Here is a 7,359-nt window from a genome sequence, read left to right as displayed (position 1 = left end):
AAATAAAACTATATTATATTATTTAGAAATCTATATTATTTGTGGTCATGGTTCGTTAATATTTCTTGTAAGTGGGTAGCTTTTGCACATTTTAATTTTTCCTCAGTCACCCGTTGACCACGAACGCTGTAAAGAGTTCGAAACGTCGGGATGTATTTTAAATTCATTATACGCGATTTAATCCGTTTCCATAGTTTTATTTCATAATTACAGTCAGTATAATATAAAGATTTCAAAGATAATAATAAGTTAAACTAACCTCTTCTCGTTTCACGTGTCATTGCTGCAACGTTTTGTGACAGAAATCCGAAAATATCCCTTCCCGCTCACTTTAAGCAGTGCTGCCACAATGCCAAATATATCCACAGACTAACCAGTAACGTAAAAGTGATATAGCGGGTAATTCAAACGCACCTGGGGGGTGTAAATTTTTGTTCTAGTACTATCACGTTGGGTCTTTGCTCTAAGTATACATTTTGATACTTGGGTTTTCACTGCAAACTGATTTTGTCCTAGTATTATCACTTCGGACCCCAGGAGGTTAAAACACGAGAGTGGTTACAGGAGTAATAAAAAACATTTTATTTTGCAAACTTATAATTTAAAATCTACACAAAATGCAACGTTCATCAATATTCCGTATAAAAAATAATTAACAACGAATATTTAATACGCTACAACACAGAGCTAACGATAGGAATGAAGCGATTCGGTTCGGAATGAATGGACGCATGTAATAGCAGAGACTAGATCAAGCGAGTGTGTTCCGATGAAGTGGGAGCTATTAGCTTTATGCTGCGTCCTCAAATATCAGGATTCAGCGAACGTGGGTGGCTCAAGCCAAACCTGACGTCCACTACGCTCGCCGCGTCGAGTCTCATTAAAGCTAGGAACATACTACGCGGACGTCCGTCGTCGCGCGACCGCGGACGGGGATCTGGACAATGAATATACACTTAACCGTGCAAACTATCGGTCGGCGGTCGTGGACGTGGCCTTGAGCGCATGGACGTCCGATCGAAATCTGGCTCGCTGGATGTTTTGGTCCGTGCACACTGATCGGTCGCGGTCGCGGTCGATTTACTACGGACGTCCGCGTAGTATGTTCCTAGCTTAATTCGCCTTCGGCATTTCTTAGGCACCGGCCACACCAGACCGTCGCGTGTCTCGGGGCGCGCAACGGGCGTCCGCGCCACGCCACCTGAGTGTAATTCAAAAAGCGTCTCCTCAGTACATTTTTATAGGAAGGACGTAAGGCGCGCCACAAGCGGCGCGGCGCGCGCCCCGCCGCCGCCACTCCACCTGGGGCGCGTCTTACGTCTTTCCTATACAAAATGTACGAGACGTTTTTTGAATTACACTGAAGCGGCGTGGCGCGGACGCCCGTTGCGCCTTCGGCACGGTCTGGTTTCTTATGAAACTACGTCCATTAGCGACTCGTCGAATCGCATTCAAATGTATTAGGACTCGATTCTGCCTGTGGACGTCAGGATTCACTTTTATTTAGAGATCCCAGTAAGAATGTTCGCCGTATCCCTATATTTGTGGATGCACCCTGAGAGCAAAGGAGACGCTATTTGTTAGAATGAGAGGTAGTCATATTTACTATCTTACTTAACATACCTATTGCGTTAGGATAAAGTATATTACGTATTTCATGATTGTTTAGGCGTGATATAATAGTCACAGTCACAGGACTAAATACTGCTATCTCACTCTAGCACAAAAGAGTCTCCTACTTCAAAACTGCAAGCAATACCGTTAGTACAGTCCGACAATCAAGAGTAGAAAATATACTCTGGCAAACCCACTTCCCATGTATGGGACCACAAACATATGTAGCTTGATTTTGAACTATTTATTGCCGGACTGTATAAAGTTTTTATGGCTAGGTATATGTTTCATAACCAGTAGATATCGTAGGTCGTAGGTACATCAATTTACCTAAACTATAAAAAGTTATCTCAAGTACTCTATAGATAATAAATTACGCTAAATAAAGCTATGATTGCTAAATCAAGTTATTGCTTAGCTTAGCACTTTTCAGGAATCCTCCAAGCGTTGTATGTGCGTTGTCCAGAAATGTAACTTACGATAACATTAAGGTTCGTATTAGATAAAGTAACAAGTACATGGGCTGAGAAAAGCCTTTACCAATAGCATGTACTTACTTAAAAGAATAACGATACATTTACATATTAAAGTACGTAGTGCAAAACACTGTTATGGTGCTCCCACACGTAATGTCAATGCCATCACGCTGTCCCTGTTACACAATGTTATATAACATTTTTAGTCAGTGTGGGAGCGCCATAAGATGTCCGCTATCCAAATTGATCATCAATGTTTTGCATTACTATATCCACCTTAGTATTCTTTTATCTATAATATAATAAGTATAAGTAACAATTTTAATACATTCACGAATTATAACAAATTACATAGGTAAGTCATTACTTCATTAGATAGTAGACCCTTACGAAAGTTAGATTTCTGAAGAAAGACCTAACCTACTACCCTAAGAGAAGTATTAGAAAACTAGTTGTACTTTTGCAACACAATTTCGATGGTTATCGATTATCTATTATTTCTCTTACGGTTTTCCCATTATGGTGTTCAGTTTTTGAACTGCAGCGATCTAATTTGAAAAAAAAAATTAAAGACACAGTCTTATAAGAAAATATGGCATAGAAATCTAAACCCACAATGTCGGATATACACAGTAAAATACAAAAAAAAAGTGGCAAATTAAAAAAAAATAGAGGCGAAGGTAAATTTGATTTTCGCGCCTTTTTAGAGCCAAGATTTGCTTGACCGTCTATAGAGTACTTTATGCTCTGTTTAAAATACTATTCAGATTACAAATGATTTTATTTTCACCAAACTTAAAGTCAATCAGAGAATGGCGTTGTTTTCTTTTTTAAATTTATCACTGAATAACGGCAGTTCAAAAACTTAAACCGAAAGATAACCACAGTAGTCAATTTACTCAATATATGTATTACAACTAATCTTAACTAAACTTAGTAGGTACCACAGTCAGCAACCAAGCTGTGAATAAAGACAAAGTGCCAAAAATATGTATATATACCTTAATGTACTATCAGCTGCAAAGTGCACGGAGAATTTATGAATGAATTCATTGATAAATTCTCCATGCACTTTTGCATCGGATGGTACAAGCAATAAAGTTCTGTATATATACTTTTGGCACTTTGGCTGTATTCATAGCTTTGTTGCTGACTGTACAGTGTGATGGTAAAACTTAACATTCCGTGTAGAAGCGAAACCCTCCTAACTATCACAATACGATTAAACTACAATCACCTTAAATGGAAATGCAACCCTATTTCCGACTCTACAAGGTTGTTTTTGCACCTATTAGAGTTCCGCTTTTATACGTCGGTTTCAGATGCTTATGTATAAGACCAGATTAAATGCTTAAAATTATTATTTTCAAAAACGGAATATCATCATCCTTAATTGACAGCGTTTGTATTTATATTGAGCAAGTAGAAACAAAATCAGGTGTTGCGATAAGTGGTTACTACCACAGATATAGGAAGGAAGGAGATCGGAAATGCCGGGCGGTTTGTATTGAACACGTCTGTCGCAAGCTCTTGAACCCACACACTTGTAGATGGACGCTCCTATTGCGCAATACATCACGCGTATGGCCATTTTCAGATTTGGGACACCCCAATAAGCGTAAGTTGTTAAAAATTAACTCGCTGTCAGTTTTGTGACGACAATTAAGCATAAAATCTGTCTATACATTTACTTTTTTCACATTTCGTACGTAGATTATCGCTCAATGTTTATGAGCGGACAGTGATTTTTGTTAACAACTTACGCTAATTGGGGGGGTCCCAAATTCTGAAAATGCCCATAATTTCCACGTCTTTGTACGTGCGAACGACCAGCGAGTCGTGTCATCGCGCACGCACACAACGACAACTATATCGTCACTACTTTAAAAAAAACTTGTATCTTCGTCTGTCAATGAAAAGAAAATTGTAGTAAGTATGTATGGAATGCATAAAGACTTACTGCGTTTTAACTTTGAGGAACAGCGTGAGATACGAGATTTTTTAAAAGTAGTGACGATATGCTCAATGAGCTAACAACTGCGACACGTTCGCCGGCGGCTTGTCCGTTCTCTGGTATTATATACTCTGAGGTACCTACGTCCGCGGCCGATATAAGACTTGGCAGGTCGTAAATTTCCTCAGTAATATTTTTACAATTTAAAATTAAAAGGCAGGATAGATTCGTTAAGTTGCTGCAAAGTACGTAGCCAAATGCACAAAATCTTACAATAACATCGTTATCTTAATATCTATCGCTCTCCCCTATTGGCGCGACAGAGCCAAACTGCGATTCGATCGAACGTCAATGATTGTCATTTAGGATAGCTCACAATAGGCCAGACAGAGAAAAAACTAATTAGTCCGTCAGTTAGATTATCAAAGAATTTTAGACACGTATTTTTTCTTTTTTCTCGTAAACGAAAAATTACGACGGTACAGTGCGTTAAAGTTTCGCGTGACGTCACGCCTAGGTACAATTTTTACTTAGAAGTGACGTCACTAGCCCCCACTCCGGAACTTTGATGCGCTATATCTTTGTATTTTTTCATTAATTAGAAAAAGCGAAAAATATGTACCTATTCAGTATTTTTGGACGATCTAACTGACGGACTAAACAGAATGCCAGTTTTTTATGTAGTCGTCATCCCTATTCGTAGCCTTCAGGCAATAATATTAAATATATTCACATTTCAACGATATGTTAGAAGTTTCACGACCTGCCAAATCTTACGATAGGCTGTCGTCATGTATGATAAAAGTGAAACAGCTGCCTTTGCTAGTCTACGCCATATTATTGGCCAGTTACCTAACTATAACAATTCGCGATTATACGATAGTTCATCAAAGTTTAAATACGCAAGGCTCTATACAGAAGGCGCTTGTGGAGATAATGGATACTCGGCTTTAGATATCAGTGGGCCACGGTGGCGTAGCGTCGATACAACTCGATTCCCAACGGGTTTCCTAAAATTCTGCAGTATCGGTAGAAGTCCATACAAAACAGATTCCAAAAGCCCCTCCGGCTTTACCAACAAAAAATTCACGCGTCGCCACTGGCTGGGCCAACCGCATGCCTCAAACTGGGTACGGGCACACAAGGTACAAGTGAGCTGGAAAAGTACATGGTGAATTCATCACTGAAGTCATAATTTGTCCATGCAATTTCGCAGCTCACTGTAAACTACTAGGTAGAGGTAAGGATTGAAAGCCTCATTTACGTGAATGAATTACCCCAAACTTTAAGGTTTACCTACTCCCGGGATTTGGGTTTTCGTAAAAGGACACAAAATTGCGACATAAAATTAGTCAATCATTTCAATACTCCGTTATATAGCAACAGCTACTGCATGCAATTCAGAGATGTGTACGCTCGAAGCTCTAACTACTGGAATCATGTGAGTGGTTAGTGAGAGTGGCAAGAGTGGCACTGTCGACAAGTTTTTTTTGCAATCGGTAGTAGTGTCTGTATCAGTAGTTTGACGATGTGGCCGTGAGCACAGGACTCTAATGACTCCATCTAACATATATGCCACAGCTTTATTAATTACGCCACAAAATATCAGAAAATATAAAACAGAAATAAAAATCCCATCATCTGTAATAATAAGACTCTTCCTCCAAAGCGCCCTCTGTGGTGAGTAATTGCATATTTATAACCTGTGTTATACCTTCAATCACATAATACTCAGGTTTCAAAAATAGAATACGATGAAAAGTATGAAACATTGAGTTATGTCATTATTGAAATAAATCAGCGATAATTACGAGGCGTATGGCTCAAAACGAGTCCCATAAAATCTTTGAGTAATTATGTTAACTAGAGAGGGCACCTCAACTTGATTTTGTGTAACAACACTTAGAGCCGATCGGCACAAACGCGCTTAGTCTGTGCCGAACGGCTGTGGTAGATTGACGTATCGCAATGAAAAATATTTCGTCGAAATAATGCCGTCATGTGTAGTGAGGTACCGTACAAACTGCTCAGGAAAATCTAACAAAAGCCAAGGAGTGACTTTTCATACGTAGGTGTACTGCATTTTTGTTTAAACACGCTTACTTTTAAAAAAATGTATCAATATAAACTCATGCCGAAGCGCCATGTTGCGGCGGCCATGTTTCGTTGAAACCAAAGAGTAAAAAATGCAACAAAAGCAGACGTGACAATATCGCAAGTTAGTTCAAGTTTCCTATCATACATTAAATTATATATATTTAATATTTATCGACGCAAAAAAGGTTATTTAATTATTATTGTCAGAATTGCACAGTTTTCCGACATGTCGGTCTATAACAGATTCTCAATACGCGTGTCGAATTTCATGTGAGTATGTAAATGTAAGTGCAGTACCTAACCTGCCTGAATGAATTTGGGTAGGTAGACGGTCAAGCAAATTATGAGAGTATAAAAACGCGCGAAATTCAAATTTTCTATGGGACGATAAACCCGCGCCCATACATACATGGATGTATATAAAGTTATGTATGCGACTATACATAATTAGGCATTAAAACACTCATATTATCTTATTAACACAACAAAAACAACACTCATGCTTCAATGCCTACCATTATGCAAATGTCACATAAATAACTAATATCCAGTTGCGGCTACGTGTACACATGTACGCTCAGTCCGTATGCAGCTTTATATGTGGGCATTTAAAAAAATTGGGACTCGCGGAGTTGTTAAAAAAGTTAAATCGCTGTCAGTTTGTCAGTTTTGCAACGATAATTAAGCATAGAATTTCAATAAAAACATCGTTTTTGATTTAATTATGTAAATTACACTAAGCTATAATCTAAATTCAGAACGTGAAAAAAGTTTAGTTTTAAATACAGATTTCAAGCTTGATTGTCGTTACAAAACTAACAGCGATTTATGTTTTTTGTTAACAACTCACGCTAATTGAGAGTCATAAATTAAAAAAAATGCTCATGTAAACCCATGCCACTTCTATACTACGACTTCTAATCTATGCACTCTATGCAGGGCTCATCATCGCGACCGAAAGGTCGTAAGCGCCGAGTAAAATCGTAGCGCTTGCGACGTTACGGAAGCAGGCCATTGGTTCACACCCCGCCCCCTCGCCCCGCCTTCAGCTTACAGGCTGTGACACGTTCGTTGTTTGCTATAGCTCCTCTATACGAAGTAATAATTACTCAATGCATAAAATTGTACAAAACATTTAAGAATAAGAATTAGATAAGTTTATTGCCTTATACATACAGTTACAACAAAATACATGCAATTATTAAAAACTATTACCGA

Source organism: Leguminivora glycinivorella, chromosome 2, assembly GCF_023078275.1.
Source record: "Leguminivora glycinivorella isolate SPB_JAAS2020 chromosome 2, LegGlyc_1.1, whole genome shotgun sequence".
NCBI classification, from domain to species: domain Eukaryota; kingdom Metazoa; phylum Arthropoda; class Insecta; order Lepidoptera; family Tortricidae; genus Leguminivora; species Leguminivora glycinivorella.
Note: the sequence above shows the minus strand (reverse complement) of the source record.